The sequence below is a fragment of the Sorex fumeus genome, unplaced genomic scaffold (assembly GCF_029834395.1).
Source record: "Sorex fumeus unplaced genomic scaffold, SorFum_2.1 ptg000111l, whole genome shotgun sequence".
NCBI lineage: Eukaryota > Metazoa > Chordata > Mammalia > Eulipotyphla > Soricidae > Sorex > Sorex fumeus.
Window position 1 is genome coordinate 9,935,225 of NW_026606168.1, and position 20,381 is coordinate 9,955,605.

Genomic DNA, 20,381 nt, shown 5'->3' on the forward strand with positions numbered 1-20,381 from the left:
TATTATTGCTACCAAGGTCTTACTGGGCCCCTAAGAGATGTTTTATTAGTCTTTTAGATTATCTTTTGTTTCCAGATAAGTGACTAATATATACTTCAATAATATTAATAATATGAATATTATTGATAATAATAATAGGAATAGTAGTAATACTCATATATAAGAACATATATACATGAATAAGGTATTTAAACAGGCATCCTTTTGGATTCGGAGTGATAGTACAGCTATTAGGACACTTGCCTTGCATGCAGCTGACCCAGGATCATAATGCTATGTATGGTCCCCCAGCCTTACTAGGAGTGATCCCTGATCCAAGAGGCAGAAGTAAGCCCTGAGCACTATCAGGTACAGCCCAAAACAAATCAAACAAAACCCCAAACTATAAATACACACACATATATGTGTATGCATATATATATATATAAATATATATATATATATATGTCACTCTCTTTTTTCTTTTCAATTGATGGTTGCCTTAAATTTCATGTTCTTGTTCAGGAATCTGGAAAATATGTCCATATTTGCTTTCTTTGTCTCTTAATTATTTACAAAGGCCACAGTTGCAAAGTTGTCATTCTTTTTTTTTTTTATTAGTGAAACACCATGAGGTACAGTTATAGACTTACAAATTTTGTGCTTGGGTTTCAGTTATACAATGATCAAGTGCCCATCCCTCCACCAGTGCCCATCATCCACCACCACGGGTCCCAGCATCCCCCCCACCCCCCATCCCCCCCATCCCACCCTGCCTCTGTGGCAGGGTATTCCCCCTTGTTCTCTCTCTCTTCTTTTGGGTACTGTGTTTTGCAAGAGAGGCATTGAGTGGCAATCATGTTTGGTCTATAGACTACTTTTAGCATGCTTCTCCCACCCTGGGAGGGTCCTCACAACACCCTTTATTTGGTGCTCTCTTCTCTATCTGAGCTTCTTTTTCACCTAGCACGTGTGGCTGGCCTTCAAGACATGGAGCAAAATTCCTGGTACTAATCTCAGTCATTCCTGGGTGTTAGTCTCCCTTTTTGTTGCTTTATGTTCCCCAGATGAATGCAATCTCTCTGTGTCTATCCCACTCTTTCTGACTCATTTCGCTTAACATGATACTTTCCATGTAGTACCACTTGTATGTAAATTTCATAACTTCATCTTTTCTAACAGCTACATAGTACTCCATTGTGTAAATGTACCAAAGTTTCTTTAACCAGTCATCTGTTCTCGGGCACTCAGGTTTTTTCCAGATTCTGGCTATTGTAAAGAGTGCTGCAATGAACAAACAATTGCAGATGTCACTTCGACTATACCTTTTTGCCTCTCTGGGATATATTCCCAGGAGTGCTATAGCTGGGTCAAATGGCAGATCAAATTCTAATTTTTTGAGAATCATCCATACTGTTTTCCAAAAGGGTTGGACCAGCCGGCATTCCCACCAGCAGTGGAGGAGGGTCCCTTTCTCGCCACATCCACGCCAGCATTGGTTGCTTTTGTTCTTGTGGATGTGGGCCAGTCTCTGTGGTGTGAAATGATATCTCATTGTGGTTTTGATCTGCATCTCTCTGATGATTAGTGAGGTAGAGCATTTTCTCATGTGCCTTTTTGCCATTCGGATTTCTTCTTCGAAAGAAAGTTTCTGTTCATTTCCTCGCCCCATTTTTTGATGGGGTTGGGTGATTTCTTCTTGTGGAGTTTAACCAGTACCTTGTATATCCTTGATATCAACCCCTTGTCAGATGTGTATTGGCAAATATCCTTTCCCATTCTGCAGACTGTCTTTGTATTTTGGTCACTGTTTCTTTTGAGGTGCAGAAGCTTCTTGGTTTAAGATATTCCCATTTGTCTATCTCTGTTTTCACTTGCTTGGCCTGTGGCGTGTCATTCTCTCTTGTCCCCACCTATGCATAATTGAGGTGTGTTTCCATCTCAGAGGCCACCATCTTTTCATCAGCCAAGGTCATTCCAATGTCAAGGCACATACCATTTCAGTTTGGCATCTTTTTTTTGAGGGGCCCCCAAGTAGTACTCAGGGACCTGGGGGACACTCAGTGATACTCCACCAACCTATCTAGAACATTCAAGACAGGTACTGAGGACAAGGTGATGCTCAGGCCTCAGGGGCTACACCTGGCAGGACCTGGTGAGGAGGGCATGAGTTACAGGTATTCAAGCTCAGATCCTGATGCATGCTATGGGGTACACCCCATCTACTCAGCTATCTCCCTGTCCCTGAATGGGAATCTTAACTTGAATTCTCAGTTGGCAAGAAACCAGAATGTTGAGTTACAAAATAAGAAGCAATGTTGTGTGGGGCTGGAGTGATAGCACAGCGGGTACAGCATTTGCCTTGCATGCGGCCGACCTTGGTTTGATTCCCAGCATCCCATATGGCCCCCTGAGCACTGCCAGGAGTAATTCCTGATTGCAGAACCAGGAGTAACCCCTGTGCATCACCGGGTGTGACCCAAAAAGAAAAAAAAAAAAGAAGCAGTGTTATGAAACCAGACAACTAGATGGTAGAACCTAGAACATTCCTTCACTCTTTTCATTCTTCCCCTCTTTCACTTAGTTCTGATTTGCTGGAAATGTTTGAGATGTGGTAGGAGGGGGAAGTTGATGGCAGAACTACCAGCTGGGGACAAGTTTGAGTAACTCTTCTTCCAGGGTCAGTGTGATTCTCCCGGGTGTTTAATTCACCTTAGCGTCTAGGCAAGACTTATCAACCGAGCTTCGTCAAACTGTATCTAATCAGATTATCTCCAACAGTAATTTGTTCCTATAGACACAATTAATTCATGACCCCCTACTAATGTATTAACTAGACTTTAAGAAAAACATTATTAAAAATTTCAAGAAAAGCAAAAACAGAGTTTGAAAGCTAGCCAATGGTCAACGACCTGTCACAGAAAAATTAAAACACATAAAATTCACATAACAAATTATGTGGCCAGTGACAGAAAAATAAAACATAAGCAAAAAGATTTTTAGGACTGATGAGTGCATAGGGAAAGCACCTTATTGGAGATACAAAATATGAACTATCTGAAACTTGGTTTTGTACCTTGAGAATAGTTTCCCAGAGGATTTGTTGGCTGCAGACTAATTGCCAAAGCTCTGACATTTCTCTTTTTTCATTTCATGAAAAGGATTGTGGGTTTTTCTTTTCTACTTTAACAGTAAAGTATTTTAGCATTCTACGTTTAGAGCTATCCATGAAAGCAGTGTTGTTTAAAATTAAATAACTGGGGCCAGAGTGATAGTACAGCAGGCATTTACCTTGCACACAGCTGACCTGGGTTCAATCCCCGGCATCCCATATGGTCCCCCCAAGCACCACCAGGACTAATTCCTGAGTGCAGAACCAAGAGTAACCTCCGAGCCTCGCCAAGTGTGACCCAAAAGCCCCCCCCCCCCCCCATAAAAAAGGAACAAGAGGGCCAGAGCAATAGCTCAACAGGTTACATACATGCTCTGCGTATGGAGAAGGCCTTGGTTAAGGCTCAACATCACAGTTTCTGGAGCACTGTCAGGAGTGACCCCTGACTATGGAACAAGGAGGAGGAGAAGGCCAAAGGGAATAAGAGAGAAGGGAAAAAGAAAAATATATCTAAGTAAACCAAAGAGGTCCGCCTGTTCTAAAAGTGACTCGTACTCATACTCCAACTCTACTGAATCCGTTTTCAGCTCAGAATTGCCAATGATGGCTCCTTCCTGCACCATGTCACACTCTAATGACTTTCAATCTTTTATACCTGAGGACCAGAGCTGAACCTGGGATGGACAACTGAAAAACTGCTCTCTACCAGCAAGAGTGCTGAAGTCAAAGACTCTCTCCCAGAACTTAGCAGACACCAGGAGTCTGAGTATTTCTCCAGGATTCTGACATCCACTGTAAAGAACAGATGTGCGTGTCTGGGCAGGCGCAGCTGCTGTGTCATGATAGTTGCCTGAACTACAGTGGTAAGAAGTAAGAGAAACATAGGACTCTGGTTCCCAAATGTCAGTCCATCACTTGGTGTTCAGCAAACTGCAGGGGAAACCTCCTGGGAAGCCTGTCAAAATTCAAGCTCAAAAGTCCTGACTTTTAGAGGTTGATGAAGTAGAGAGACGGAGGGTGCCTAAACAAAAAGCTCACTGGTGGAAGAACACTCCAGGCAAATGAAGCTCACTAGGTTCAAGACCCAGCTCTACCATTCGTTATTCTCGTCATCATCTCCTCCTCCTTCTCCTCCTCCTCCTCCTCCCCCTCCCCCTCCCCCTCCCCCTCCCCCTCCTCCTCCCCCTCCCCCTCCCCCTCCTCCTCCCCCTCCCCCTCCCCCTCCTCCTCCCCCTCCCCCTCCCCCTCCTCCTCCTCCTCCTCCTCCTCCTCCTCCTCCTCCTCCTCCTCCTCCTCCTCCATATCCTGTGGTACTCAGCAAGTATTCCTGGCTCTGTATTCAGGAACGACATGGATTTGAACCAGGGTGGGTAGGCTGCACGCAAGGCAAGCACTAAACTCTTATATCCTTTGAAAGCTCTATTTGGAGGCGAGGGTGGGGGCACATCTGTCAGGGCTTATTCCTGTCCTAGCTCAGAAATCACCCCTGGCAGGAAACCATTTTAGGTGCTGGGGGTAGAACTCCAGCTTGGCTGGCTTCAAAGCAAGCACCCTACCTGCTATATTATTCCAGTCCCCGCTAGTCTTCTTAAAGAGCCTCCCATACTGGGTCAGACTACTGGAAAGCAGACATAGATATTTTATTTTTAGCTTTGGATTGAGATGTAGTCTCTGGGTCTTGGCCGTTGATGGGATTACACAGCGCCAGGGGGTCAGTTGGTGGGTGTGACCCTTGCCTACTGGAAGATGGAGGATTTGGGTGGAGGACGCACAGCCCCGATCCCAGCAGGCTTGGAGATCTCAGCCCCGGGACCCGCATGCCTTTATTTCTCTGCCGGTACCTTCATGCGTGTGGAGAGTGGTCTCAGCATGGTTGTGGCTGGTTCTGGGGGTCTTCAGCTGCTGGAGCTCTGCTTGGGGCGGGGAGGGAAACTCAATCTGCCCCCTCCAAGGGGTCCCAGAGAGGACAGAGTTTCCTGCCCTGGCGCCTGGCTGTCTTCTGGCTGTCCTCTGACATCTTATTATCTCATTCTTACTTTGGACAACCTGGCAAGCTACCGACTGTAACCTACCACATGGCAGAGTCTGGCAAACTCCCCGTGGCGTACCCAATATGCCAAATACCAGTAACAATGATGGGTCTCATTCTCCTAACCCTGAAAGAGCCTTGAATATGGCACTTTATAATCTCAGGGCTAGGACGAAGGAGACGTTACTGGTGCCTGCTCAAGGCAATAGATGAACAACAGGATGATCGTGATCGTGGATTGAGATAATTTGCTTTTGGTCAATTCCACTTGGTTTTATTTTTTTATATGTTTTAGTTTGTCTTGGGGGCCACACCCAGCCATGCTTGTCCTCAGGACTTATTCCTGGCTCTGTGTTCAGGGATCATTCCCGGCAGTGCTCTGGGGATCATAAGTGGTACCAGGGATCAAACCAGGATCAGCCAAGAACAGGCAATCCCCTTATCTCCTGCACTATCTCTTCCACCCCTTTATATAGATTTGTTTGGCTTGATTTTGGCTTTCGGTTTGGGGGCCATAGTTGCAGTGCTCAAGAGTAACTCCTGACTTTGTGCTCAGGGGTCACTTTTGGTGGTACTCAGGATCAGGTGGTGCTGGGGATCTAACCAGCTCTCCTGCTCTCAATACATACATTCAGCCCATTGATATCTCTCTTCAGCCAGTCGTTTTTATTTATTTATTTTGCTTTTGGGTCACACCTAGTGATGCTTAGGGGTTACTCCTGGCTCTGTACTCAAGAATTGCTCCTGGAGGGGCTCAGGGGACCATATGGGATGCCAGGGATTGAACTTGGGTCGGAAGCATGCAAGGCAAACACCCTCCCCGCTGTTCTAGAACTCCGGCCCCCTCTTCCCAGGCAATCTTAAGATATTTTTTAAAATATATTTTTAGAGGGGAGAGAACCCGGTCACATCTGGTACTCAGAGGCTACTTCTGGCTCTGTGCTCAGAGGTCATTCCTGATGGTGCCTGAGGGAACATATGTGGTGTCAGGGATCAAACCAGGTTCATTTGCACACAAAGCAAGCACCTTAACCCCTCTACTATCTCTCCAGCCCTGAAACTTGGGTTTGACCCCTAGCACTATACACACACACACACACACACACATACACACTTTAAAAAAAATTTTTTTTGAGGGAGTGCTACAACCAGTAGTGCTCAGGAGCTACTCCCAGCTTTGTGCTCTGGGTTTTCTCCTGGGGGTGCTCAGAAGACCCACGTGGTGCCCGTGATTAACTTGGGCCTCCTGCATGCAAAGTGTGTGCTCTGGCCTTTGAGTTATCCCCTATTTCTGTTTCGGAAATTTTTAATGGGTCTAAGTTTCCATTTAAAAATAGTGTTTTACAAAAACTACTGCATTAGTGAAAGCATAATTTTATTTTACCCTGTATTGATACAGACTATAGCCAAGAAATCTTTTTAATATTTTTTTAAATTCTGGAAACCATAAAATGAGAGAAACTCATAGAGATGACTAGAACTGAATTATTTATTCAACAAATATTTTATATTTACTTCATGCCATGCAGGCACTGTCATATTGACTGGGGTATAACAGCAAAGAAAATGATGAAGTTCCTGCCTCATGCAGGAAGGAAAAACGAAAAGAAACAAATGAATATAAATGGTTGGATCTGGAGAAGTTCAATAAAGGAATAAGAAAGAGAGGCCCGGAGCAATAGCACAGCAAGTAGGATGTTTGCCTTGCATGTGACTGACCAGGGTTTGATCCCCAGCATCCCATATGGTTCCCTGAACACTGCCAGGAGTAATTCCTGAGTGCAGAGGGAGGATTAACCCCTGAGCATTGCCGGATGTGACCCAAAAAAAAAGTCAAAAAAAAATAAAAAAGGAAAGAAAAGAAAAAAGGAATAAGAAAGAGGAAAGCTATTTGGAATTGCCAAAGAGCTTTCCAAAGAAGCTTTATTTAGAGAGAAACTTGAACTTCACAAGGCAGGGCTTGGCAAACTATGGCCTATGGCCAAGTTTAAAAAGGCCCTCCCGTTGATCGTCGATTTGCTCGAGCGGGCCCAGTAACGTCTCCATTGGAGACTTTGTTGTTACTGTGTCTGGCATATCGAATACTCTCAGTAGCTTGCCGGGCTCTCCGAGAGGGGCGGAGGAATCGAACTCGGGTCGGTCATGTTGGCCGCTTGTAAGGCGAATGCCCTGCCGCTGTGCTATCGCTCCAGCCATGTGCTATCGTTCCAGGCCATGTGCTATCATGGCCAAGTTTGACTGAAATAAATTTTTTTCATGGAGGAAGGAGTTTGGTCTTATTCCTGGCTCTGCACTCAGGGATCCCCGTGGCAGGGCTCAGGACCATATGGGGTGCTGGGGGTGAAACCCAGGTTAGATGCATGCAAGGCAAGTGCCTTACCCACTGCACTATAGCTCTGGCCCTTGATTAATTGCTTTGAAGAATAATATTTTGTGATGTAAATATTATGTGCATTTTAAATTTCAGTGCCACTGGACCACAATCACCCCCATTTATTTATATATCATCTATTTCTGTGCACTTTGCAGTACAGACCATATAGCATATAAATTTAAAACATTTACAATCTTGCCTTTTATGGAAAATATGCATTGACCCTGAAAGAAAGGAACAAGTCCTGCCAACATCAAAGAGGAGAATGCCTGGCAGAAAGAAAAGCAGAGGCCAGGACTGCAGCTGGCTTGCGTTGAAAGAGCTGTCTGGAAGGCAGTGTGCTGAGGGGAGTCAGAGGGAGAGACTGGTAGGAGATAACAGGAAATGAGGTCAGCAAGGGAACGGGGGACCAGATCTTGGGTTGGAATAAGGATTTTAATACATGTGGAAATCCATTTAAGGGCTAGGAAAGGGAACATATGATTTGACAACTGGCTGGAAAATAGATTAAAAGACGATGGTCTTCCATTTTGCCCTGCCTTTCTGTTGATGTGGTGTGGTGGCAGAGGCAGGGATCACACCAAGGGTTGAATTTACTATCTCATGCATACAAGGCAGGAGCTTTAACCAGTGAGCAACATTCCCAAGCCTGAGTGATTTTTTGTTTTGTTTTTGCGTCACACCTGGCAATGTACAAGGATTACCTCTGGCTCATGCATTCAGGAATTACTCCTGGCAGTGCTCGGGGGACCATATGGGATGCTGGGAATCAAACCCGAACCTGGGTTGGCCTCGTGCAAGGCAAACTCCCTACCCACTGTGCTATTGCTCCAGCTCAGCCTGAGTGATTTTTAACCTATAGTCAGCTATAGGAAAAGAAAGTGTCCTTTTCACTCTACTAAGCTTTAGTTGAGGTTGAATGTTCATTTCAATGACAGACTACAAAAGACAGATATTATCACCAGGTCCTGTTTTTCTTCATCTCTGCATAGAGATGCACCTTTGGGATGAATTCAAAAGTTGAAACCAGAAATTACAATTTGTGGAGGGATGGGGAGGGTTGCACCATGCTGGCAGTACTCGTGTGTGTGTGTGTGTGTGTGTGTGTGTGTTGGGCCGGGGAGGGCTGTTCCTGGATCTGAGATCAAGAATGACTCCTGGCAGTGCTCACAAAACTGTATGTGTTGCTGCAGATTCAAAATCAGGGTCAGCAGCATGCAAGGCAAGTGCCTTGGGCCCTGAATTATCTCTCCAGCCACCAAATTGCAAATGCTTTTTACAGTGTGTCAGTTATTATCTTAAAATACCTTTTATTCGTCTCTCCGCTTAGAAATAGCATGCCCACTAGTATCTAATTTAAATATTAAAAACTTAATAAAGGACATACTTTTTTAAAAAGATATTTTCTCATTGGTTTCTGATTTTGTGGTGGCAGGGGTTGAACCCAGGGCCTCAGATATGCAAAGCAAGTGCTCTCAACTCTGATCTGCATCTTAGCCAGTGTTTGTATTTTAATATAATTTTGTTCCCTGTTCTAAAGTAGCTGGTGTTTGTGTTTGTTGCTGTGGTTTGGTTTGGGTTTTGGGTCACACCCAGCTGTGCTCAGGGCTTACTCCTGGCTCTGTGCTTAGGAATCATTCCTGGCAGGCTCAGAGGAGCATATGTGGTACCAGGGATCAAACCCAGGTAGGCCATAAGGCAAACACCTTATCCACTGTACTATCTCTCCAGCCCAATACTTTGTGTTTCATATTAAGCATTTCAAAACATTCTTTGGGAGTCCACATATTAACAGACTGGTAAAGAGGTACAGGCCCTAAGGTATACCAGTGATGTGGGAGAGTGGTTTAGCTGTATGTCCAAAGCACAAACTCAACAACATTGAAAACCTAAGATATAAACTACAACCACTGGACTAGGAAGTGTGTCTGTCAAAGAGACAGGTGTGGGGAGGAGGGACAGGCAGTGGTGGGAGATTGCATGGAAACGCTGGTGGGGGGAAATAGACATGGTGGTGGGATTGGTGTTTGAATATTGTGTGCCTAAGACTCGACTGTCAATAACTTTGTAAATCACAGTTCTTAATTAAATTAAAAAATTAAATGTTAATAATAATAATAATCTCTGGCCGCTGACGGCCGCAGGGGCCACTTGGTCTGTCGGTCCATGAGTCCAGGGCCACCGCACCTCACATCATGTTCCTGTAGTGAGCAGACGCCATTGGGCTACATTAGCATGTGACAGGGACAAATGGAGACGTTACTGGTGCCCGCTCGAGCAAGTCAATGAGTAACGGCATATCAAGTGATCAAGTGATCAATAATAATAATAAAGAAGTATAGTCCCCGAGAAAGGCTAGGGCTGTAAGCAGAAGGAAGCCTGAGAAGGACTTGATTATAGTAGAGATTTAAGTGGGCCTGAGATACCTATTGGGAGACAGTGCTTAGGGTCTCCTCACGGCACGTGTTGGTGTGTGTGTGTGTGTGTGTGTATGTGTATGTGTTGAGGGGGTGCTCCCAGCAGGGTCTGGGGACCATCAGGTGCCAGGTTGAACCCAGGCTTCCCACATGTAAAGCTCTCATGCTTATCCTTTGAACTATGTCCCCAGTCCTCCCACATGTCTATTTTACTCTGTCTGGCATATTATAAGCACTAAATTCATTATTTCTGCTATTAGATGTGAGATGTTTCTTTATGACTCACATTTTTCACAAAAAAATATAAACATCGTTCCTTATCACTGCACATGTTTTATCACTTCAGTGATCAAAGAATAGTCTATTATAACAAAGTATCCTTCCTTATTTCATTCACCCTCCATCTTTAAACAGGCTTGTTTGTCTTCACCTCTGCACAGTGACGCACATTTGGGATGAATTCAAAAGTTGGAACTAGAGCAAATTGCTCAGTGGGCTGCATGCACGATTCAGGTCGGGGGAGAGTTCCACCTCACTTCCCTCCTAGCTGAAATCCCACCTCTCCTCCTGGGCTCACATACACATGTCCATCAACCTGATTTAACCCTCCAGGTTCAACATGAGCCCCTAGCACCATCCCCGAGTTTCCCCAGACACCCACACACATCCTTGGTATGGTCTGTTCTGCATTTAGGAAATTAAGGCTCCAGGGCCAGCAATACAGCTCAGCAGTAGAGCACTTGGCTTGTTTACTTCATGTGTGTGGTCTGGGTTTGATCCCCAGGGCTGAGGTGAGGGGGGAGGTGGGGTTTAAAATTAAATTTTAATTCTAAAATTTAAAATTTAAATTAAAGCTGTTAGGGACTGGCTAGAAATAGGACAGCAGATAGGGTATTTGCCTTGCGCTCGCCTGAACCGGTTCAATCCTTGCCATCTCATATGGTCCCCCAAGCACTTCCAGGAGTGATGCCTGAGTGCAGAGCCAGGAGCAGCCCTCAGCAAAGCTGGGGTTGACCCTTAAACAGCAAAAATTAAAGCTGTTTACAATCAGTAGACCCTAGCTAAATTCCTACTGTCCACTTGGTGGCAGTGTTTCCCAAATGTTGGGTAGAGTACCCCAGAAGAAAAGAGTACCTTCTGTTATTTCAAGAGCACTTTTCCATGCACACCCAATCCTAATAAAGTCACGTCCAACGTCACATGAACGGAAAGAGGTAGGATCACTCTGGCAACTACTACCAGGTCATTTCACTTGTGTGGTCATTTGAGAAGTTTTCTTTAAGGATTGTTTCAACAAATACCCTCCTTTTAAAAAGTTCGTTATGGTTTTTTTTTTTTCCTTTCTGGTTAAAATATCAACTCTCCTAAGTATTTTAAGCAGAGAAAAGAAACCCCATGTACTTCTACTAATATAATCTATTAGCCTCTCATCATATTCCTTCCTAATCCTTTCCCCCTTCAAGGTATATTTTACAGTTGAATCAAAACAGTGTAAGAAATTAACTTCTACATAGCACTCAGCATTAATCAAATAAAAATTAATCTATTGAGAGCTGGAGCAATAGTACAGTTGGTAGGGCATTTACCTTGCATGCAGCAGATCTGGGTTCGATCCTCAGCATCCCATACAGTCCCCCGGGGCACTCCCAGGAGTAATTCCTGAGTGTAGAGCCAGAAGTATCCCCTGAGCATTGCCAGGGATGACCCAAAAAGTCAAAACACAAGTTTAAAAAATTAATCAACTGAAGGCTAGAGAGATGGCTCAAAGAGCTGGCATGTGTGTTGTGCATACCAGAGGCCTGGGGGTGGAGGTTGCTGGTCTGGCAAGAGAACAGAGAGAGGGAAGAAAAAGACTTTCCCTGATTTACTTCCTCAGCTCCCTCTCTAGGTTTGTCTCCTGCTAGCTGCAACCTTTACCAAAGCAAGCACATTGGTCAGTCGGCCGTCTGCCCTCGGCCCTCTGCTTGGCACTCAGCCCCGGTGCAGCGCAGTGAGAAAGGATTCCCTGTGACTAGGCCAGACCCTAGCACATTGCTTTACTTTTCCTTTTGACCAGACTTGCTGGGGGCCACATCCCAAGATCCTTGAAGGACCATGCAGTGCTGAGGGTCAAACCCATAGTCTTCCACATGCAAGGCCTATGCTCTTTCTTTCTCTCTCTTTTTTTTCCCTCTTCTTTCTCTTTTTTTAAAAAAATTATTTGCGGGGCTGGAGCTATAGCGGAACATGCGGTCGACCCGGTCGACCTGGGTTCGAGTTCTCCGTCCCTCTCAGAGAGACTGGCAAGCTACCAAGAGCATCCCGCCCACATGGCAAAGCCTGCCAAGCTACCCATGACACATTCAATATGCCAAACACAGTCTCACTATGGAGACGTTACTGGGCCTGCTCAAGCAAATCGATGAACTACGGGAGGAGAGTGCTACAGTGCTCTTTTTTAAAAAAAATTTATTTGCGGGGCTGGAGAAGAACGGGTAGGGCGTTTACTTTGCATGCGGCCGACCCGGGTTCGATTCTCAGCATCACATATGGCCCCCTGAGCACCGCCAGGAGTAATTCCTGAATGCATGAGCCAGGAGTAACCCCTATGCATTGTGAGTGTGACCTAAGAAGCAAAAATAAAATTTATTTGCATGCTTTCATTGCAGCCATATTAATGAGTATGAAATGATATCTGGTTTTGTTTTGTTTTGTTTTGTTTTTCTTACTGAATCACCATGAACTGCAGTTACAAAATTTTCATGTTTGAGTTTCAGTCATACAATGATCAAACACCCATCCCTCCACCAGTGTACATGTCCTCTATCTCTTGTACCCCAACCTCATATATATAATGTTTAATATGATATTATTCATATTAATATTATACATATATATTGTAAACCATATGTAAGTATATTTGGTTTGGGGGTCTCACGCAGCAGTACTCAAGAGCTATTCCTGGATATCAGGAGTGACCCCAGATGCTGTTTGGAGCATCTCTCCTGTGTGCATGCAGTTCAGAACCGAACCCAGGTTGATCTTTTATTAATATAACCTCCGGATCCCCCTCCAGACCTATATTTTCAGAAAGTCACTCTAATGCCTTTAAAGTGTAACCTGGAGGGATGGACACGAAGGAGAGAGAGAGTGACAGCTACGGAGTTAAGACCAGAAAGAACTGGTATAGAAGATATTGCACATATAAATGTGAGAAACAGCAGTCTCTGCATTCTATTCATTCATTCAGGGGTTTTGGCTTGTTATTTTGGGGGTGGGTTTTTTGGGGGGGTGGGATTTTGCTTTTGTTGATAATTTGTTTTTTGGGTTTTTTTTTTTGTGACTTTGTATTCACCAGGAACTTGTATAGATACTACAGATAAGGAAAAAATAAAACATACAGAACATTGGAAAGACATCACAGTAAGAAATAATAAGAGTATGGAGAGAGAGAGAGAGAGAGAGAGAGAGAGAGAGAGAGAGAGAGAGAGTACAGCAGGTAAGGCATTTTCCTTGCACATGGCCGACCCAAGTTCAATCCTTGGCACCACATATGGTCCCCCCAAGTCCCACTACAAGTGAACTCTGAACACAGAACCTTAGAAAGTTCTGGGCACCACCCGGTGTGGCCCCATAATCAGACAAAAACAAAAAGAAATAATGGAAAAAATAGTGTAAGTAAACAAGGGTAGGAACATGGGAATCGCAGAAGGGGATGCAATTTTAAATAATCCACCACCAAGAAGGAGGCACTGGGGCTCAGTTTGGGAAGTGGTGAGGGAGGGGTCCAGGCGGAGCTTGGTGTGGGCAGAGCAGAGGTCACTGTGGGCAGAGCAGAGGTCACTGTGAAGGTGACAGTGTGAGGGCCGGTCTGGTGCAGGGGCAGGGATAGGGAAGTGGAAGAAAAGGAGGAGTTCAGAGGCCACTGAGCTCTATCGCTCAGGGATCAGGAAAATTTGCTCCGAGTGGTCACAGCATCAAAGAAGGAAGAGCTCTCCAGTGTGAATATTCCCGTTCACTCTGGAGGGAAGTAAGCACCCCTCACGGTGACTGACATCAGGAGGAGAAATCCAGATCACCCTCAGTTTCTTTCTTCCTTTTTGGCTTTTCTTTTTGGGTCATTACCCAGTTGTGCTCAGGGCTTACTCCTGGCTCTGACCTCTCTCCTGGAAGTGCTCAGGAAAACGTGCGGTGCTGGGGATTATACCGGGGTCTGCCCCACGCAAGGCAAGTCCCTTCACCTCTATCCTGTTTCTCCAGTCCCAACCCCTCAGTGTATGAGACACATTCGTGCCATTGGATGAATGCACCCAGGAAGTGCATAGCCAGCAATGTTGACCTGATTCTCCAATGTCCATAAAATGATGATAGCATCTTAGGAAGAAAGGACTCAGATCGCCTCATTATCCCTGCAAGGGTTTTGAGTCTATATTACTTGGGGCACCTAGGCATCTGTCTGCCCATGGGTCAGGCTGCAGGATGGGCTCTGCAATGTATGAGCAAAGTTTTTTTTTTCTTTTTGGGTCAAACCCGGCAATGCACAGGGATTACTCCTGGCTTGTGCACTCAGGAATTACTCCTGGCGGTGCTTGAGGGACCATACGGGATGCTGGGAATAGAACCCGAGTTGGCCGCATGCAAGGCAAACACCCTACCCACTGTCCTATCACTCCAGCCCCAGGAGCAAAGTTATTGACTTTTGGTCTCTCTGAGAAAGGTGTTTGATTGTATTTGCAGACTCCCTTTGGGAGAAAGGAAAGTCTCTCTGATGACTCTCTCTGCTGGAAAGCAATATATTTATTCATTTATTTGGGTCGGTTTGTTTGTTTGTTTGTTTGTTTTTGTTTTGTTAGCTACATCCAGTACATAGGGGCTACTCCCCAGCTCAGTGCTCAGGGGTCACTTCCTGCAGTGTTTGGGGAATACTGCAGGACTAGGAATGGAGCCCAGGGCTTCACACATGCTCAGTCACCAAGCCTCATGCTAGCTACAGACAGTAAATTTATAATAAACCATATTTTAGGGGGGCTGGTAGGGGGCCACATCCAAAGGTGCTCAGGGTCTACTCCTGGCTCTGCATTCAGAGATCACTCCTGGCAAGGCTTGAGGTACCATATGGGGTACCCAGGATTGATCCCAAGTCTGCCACATGCAAGGCAAGAGCCCTGCCCCCTGTATTATCACTCCAGCTCACTAAATAAACCATTTTTTTAACAAGGAGACCCAAGGAGTTAACTTTTTGAGGGGAGGATGGCACACACCCAGCAATTCTCAGGGTTACTCCTGACCCTCTGGGACTGTGTGGCAGGTGAGAGCCCTCCCCACCCCAAGGAACCCAGCCCTGGCAGCCGACCTCCACTACCCAAACACTGCCACGCTCCAGGCCGCTTTACGCATGAATGAAGTCCCATGGAACCCAGATAATGTGGAACTTTGTGACCTTGGACTCTGGACTCAACGGGACCCCAGAATAGAGATCCTCTACCTGCATCCTCCAGTCTCTGGTGATTCAGGGATCACACCCATAAGCCACGCCCTGTTGGCACCAGATAATCTCATTGGCCACCCTCCAGAACTCAGGATGCTCCTCCCAGATGGGAGTATAAAAGGAAGTTCCCAGAACCATGCCACCGGACTCCGCACCAGGCTGTGGGGTGGGCGAGAGCCCTTCCTGCCCCAAGGGACCCAGCCCTGGCAGCCGACCTCCACTACCCAACCACCACCACGCTCCAGGCCGCTTTCCAGACCCCGCAGCCACTTTGTACCTGCGAAACACATTGTCAGACACTTCCTACCCATTTTCACTATTACTACACCATATCTGATGGGGTTCAGACAGTAGGCAACAAATCATAGAGAAAAGTATATAAATATATGCCTCTTGGAGTGCCCGGCAAGCTCCCAAGAGTATCCCACCCTCACGGGCAGAGCCTGGCAAGCTCCCCTTGGCATATTCAATATGCCAAATTCAGTAACAACAATAGGTCTCATTCCCCTGACCCTGAAAGAGCCTCCAATCATTGGGAAAAGATGAGTAAGAAGAGGCTGCTAAAATCTTAGATCTGGGAGGAATAGAGACGTTACTGACGCCCGCTTGAGTAATTCGACAATCAACGTGATGACAGTGATACAGTGATACTCCTGACTCTGGGTTCAGGAATTACTCCTGACAGTGCTCAGGTGACCATTTGGGGTGCCGAGGATCAAACCCAGGTAGGCCATGTGCAAGGCAAGCACCCTACCCACTGTACTGTCTCTCAGGTCCCTAAAATTAACCTGTTAAGAGATTTTTTATGAGAAAAGTGTCAGGACATACAAAATTATAGCATATAGTATGCTGAACATCTGTTTATTCATTACCTATACTCTATCAATTAATGATCGATCTTATTTTTTTCCTGGAATATTTTATTTGACTTATTTGGGGGGAGGGAAGTGCTCCCAAGGAGTGCTCAGGAGGTATGGGAGACCTCTCCTTGGAAACCTCAGCAGGCTGAAGTTCAATGTGAAGGCCTGAGGATGTGGTGCTATAGGTGGCTGCAGAGTGACCGATGGACCAGTGGTGCTCAGAGTCTCCAGGGCTGCAGCAGGTCATGTTTGGGGGACTATGTGGTGCTGAGGATCAAATCAGTGACAGCCACAAGCAAGGAATGTTCTTCATCTGTTTTAGGGTCACACCTGGTGGTGCTCACCCAATGCTTACTTCTGGCTCTATGCTCAGGGATCACTCCTGGTGATGCTCAGTGGTCCTTATGTGGTGCCAGGGATTGAATCAAGGCTTACTCTGCACAAGCAGATGACCTGAGTCTAGTTGCTAGCAGTGCGTGGTCTTGGAAGCATCTTCTTGATGCATCCTGGAGGCTCTGAGCACCCACACGGGTGGCTCCAGTAATCCACAGCACCATATCCTCAGGCTCTAGCCTTGAAATGCTACCCTGGAAGTTGGAGAGATAGTACTGTATGCACCTGGCCCATGTTCTATCCCTGGCATCCCATATGGTCCACCAAGCCCTGCCAGAAGTGATCCCCTAAGTGTAGAGTCAGGAGTAAGTCCTGAGCCCTGCTGGATGTGACCCATAAATAAAAACAAACAAAACAAAAACAGGAAACACCATCCTGATTGGCTGATTATCATGAGGAGGGATCCCTGGATCTCCTGAGTATCACTAGGAGCAAAAATAAAGAAATAAAGAAAAATTTACCTCCTTCCCCCAATCTATATGCAGCAAGGGAACCCCAGGCCCAGCAGGGACTCCTCGACCATCATTACCAGGCAAGGAAAGGCTGGCTTGAACCAAGCCAATGGGCTCCAGTGGGTTAGGGGCTCATTCATCTCTAGGATCCCCTAGAGAGAGGCTTAGGAATCCTCCTGTAGGGCAACTGAATGTGGAGTTAAGATAAGGAACAAACTGACTATCATCTTTGCAAACTCCTGCAACTGGACATTCCAACAACCCCTCCATTCCTGGGTATGCTCATAGCCAGAGAGCTGCTGATCCCGATAAGGAAAAGCTGCTTCCCATTGAGCTCCAGAGAGATCCCTTCAAGACCTCCCACCCAGAAAGCAACCTAACGGGCACACTCCATTGTAAAGTCTGAAACTTAGAATATCTAGACCCTGGACCCAATAGCTTTTTTCTATTTCAGTTTCTATTCCAGTTTGTACTCTTGATCCATTTTCCCTCTGAATCCCAATTCTGCATCACTGAATGGGAAAAGACACGGGATTATCTTCTGAGTTACCTTTCTGGGAATAATTCTGGATTCCCAGAGCTACAGAAGCTAGCTGCAGGATCTGAGAGGTCATAGGGTGGGTCCTGGCCCATGGAGACTTCATATTCTGATCACCCAGAGGACCAGCACCTGGAAAGGAAAGGCACAGGAAAGTCGACAGGGAGGATGGGTCTGGTGCAATCAGGCTACTTAAGCTACCCTTATGGGTTGACAAAGGATGCCAAGACTCATGTAAGGAAACATCTACAGGTATATTTATAAGATAATCAAATACCATTCCACAAACATTTATAGACTCTACTATTTGCTAGACATTGAGATAAAGAGATGAATCCTGACAAAACTTTTCCCTCAAAGGGGTCACAATAAAAATAACATAAGCAAGCATTGCAGTGTCCTGTGAAAATTATTTAGGATGGCATTCAAGTAGTAGCAGAGTGTCAGAGAAGATAGGAAACACTCCCACCCATTGACCTTATTACAATCTAGCCTCATCTTGTGGGAAAAATAATTCATTACAACTGCTGGAAACATAATGGAATATGTTTGTAGCATATAAAGCTATTTACATAGATTTTGTTATTGTATCCATTTTTCTAATGAGAAAGTCAATACATATATTGAAAAATTTTAAAATTCAGAACAGCCTAATTAACAACAAAAGTGAGTATAACTGACAACCACTAATTATGAAAACAGTTTTTTAGAGATAGATAACTAGTGTACATGTACACGCATACACATGTGTTTTATAAAAAGAATCAAACTGCTATTTTACTCAATCATGCTTAAGCGAGGGCTAGAGAGAGTATAGTGCTTAGGGTGCTTGCCTTGCATGTAGTCAATCGGGGTTTGATCTCCAGGCCTTGCCAGGACTGATCCCTGAGCCCAGAGTCAGGAGTAAGCCCTGAGCACCACAGGGTGTGGCCTAAAACCAAAGATAAAATGAAATAATGATAGGTCCACCTTCAATACTCCATTCTGTGATAAAGTGATCATCAATTGGGAAGAGTGTTTGCCTCATCCCATTAGGCTGATTCCTTCTGAGAAACTGCTTCACCCCTGTAGTTCTGTAAAGAGCCTTCAATTACAGTATTTCATACTACTTTTCTGTTGGGTAACATTGCTTTGTCCTTCAAGAAGCTTAGGTTTTGATCTGGTTACACCCACCTCAATGCTCCTGAAGCACTTCCACTTCCGTTGTGTTTATCTGTAAACAATCTTCCCTATGCTCTCCCACCCAGTTAATCAGCTTTCCCCTTAATCAGACTTTGTTAGTTTGTAAGATCAGTTTCCCAGAAATCTATGATTTTATATGTATAGTGAAATATTGCCCTTTTCCTCTCCTTATGCCTTATGAATAGTTTACCTTAAAGTAATATCCTTTTTGTATAGATACAGAAAGAATGTTAACATTATGCTTTGTAACTTAGGATTTGATTGGCCTTGAATATTATTCACTCCCGGGCATCTTTCTCGACTTAAGCCTCAGTTGCCCTTAGTTCCTAACACCCCAAAAGCAGGGTCCCGACGAGGGACTGAATGGACCCAGGGCAAGCAGTGAGCTACCCTGGCAGCGAAATGGGCCAGGCCAAAGTGCCACGATTCTTAACTATAAGTTAAGAGTTTGATCATAGACAAATGCTGTCATGATCCAAAGGTAACGACAAGACTAGGATCCTGCTAGGGGTGGGAAAGACTATCTGGCCTGAGCACCGTAGTCTGAGATCGAGATGGCCCTAGGAGAGCAATTCTATAAGTTTAAGATATTTCTTACTGTATCCATACAAAATGATTTATATTATATTCTTGTACGCTTGTCGGACAAGGAGAGGAGAGGCACGCCCATGGAATTCTGCTCTAGGGTGGGTCCTCCTGCTAAGGAAGGATCTGTCCTAGGAGCGGTCTTCCCTGAGGCTAAGATTTCTACCCCTGTTCATCTCCACCCCTATTGATTGTGACCACACCTATGTGTAATTGTTCCCCCAATTCCTCAGGAGAGAGGATTTAACTGTACTGTAGGAGTGAGACAGGGGCAGAAGAAGGAAGAAGAGAGTTCAGAGAGGGGCAGAAGGAAGAAGCAGAAGTTCAGAGAGGATCAGAAGGAAGAGGAGGATGAAGGGGGATGGGGAAGGAGAATGAAGTAGCATGGGAGCAGAGACAGGAGAGACGAGGAGAAACAGAGAGAGATGGGAGCAGAGAGAGAGATAGAGAGACAAGGGGAGAAGAGGAAAGAATCAGAATAAACTACGACTAATACCAACCAGCCTGGCCCTCGTTCCTTCCCCCGCCTGACCATCGCCATCGACCTCTCCGGGGTGGTAGAAGGGTGAGACTACCGAACGCGGGTGGCGGGAGAGATAGAGCCGCCGCCGTGTGGGTGCCGCGTGCCCCCTCATGTGTGAGTTTACACACTTTTCTATGGCTCTTTGGGCAGATGAGAATCCTAATACAGTTCAACCATGGTACAAGCAAGGTAGATTAAATAAACAACTAAATTTTACTCTCATGCTCACTCTCAGATTCAGTTCTAGTACTTTATTCTTTGAGGGCCACTTATAATAACTTGTTGATTGAGTTTCCTCTCCTTCCTTTTCTTTCTTTCTTTCCTTCGTCCTTCCTTCCTTTCTTCATATACTTTTCCTTTTTACTTCCATACTTTCACTTTCTTTGACTGTCCTAGTCTTTTTACTTGCACGGTTCACATGATTCTGGGTTATGTCAACATTCCTCTGATGGAAAATTTCTGTATTACAC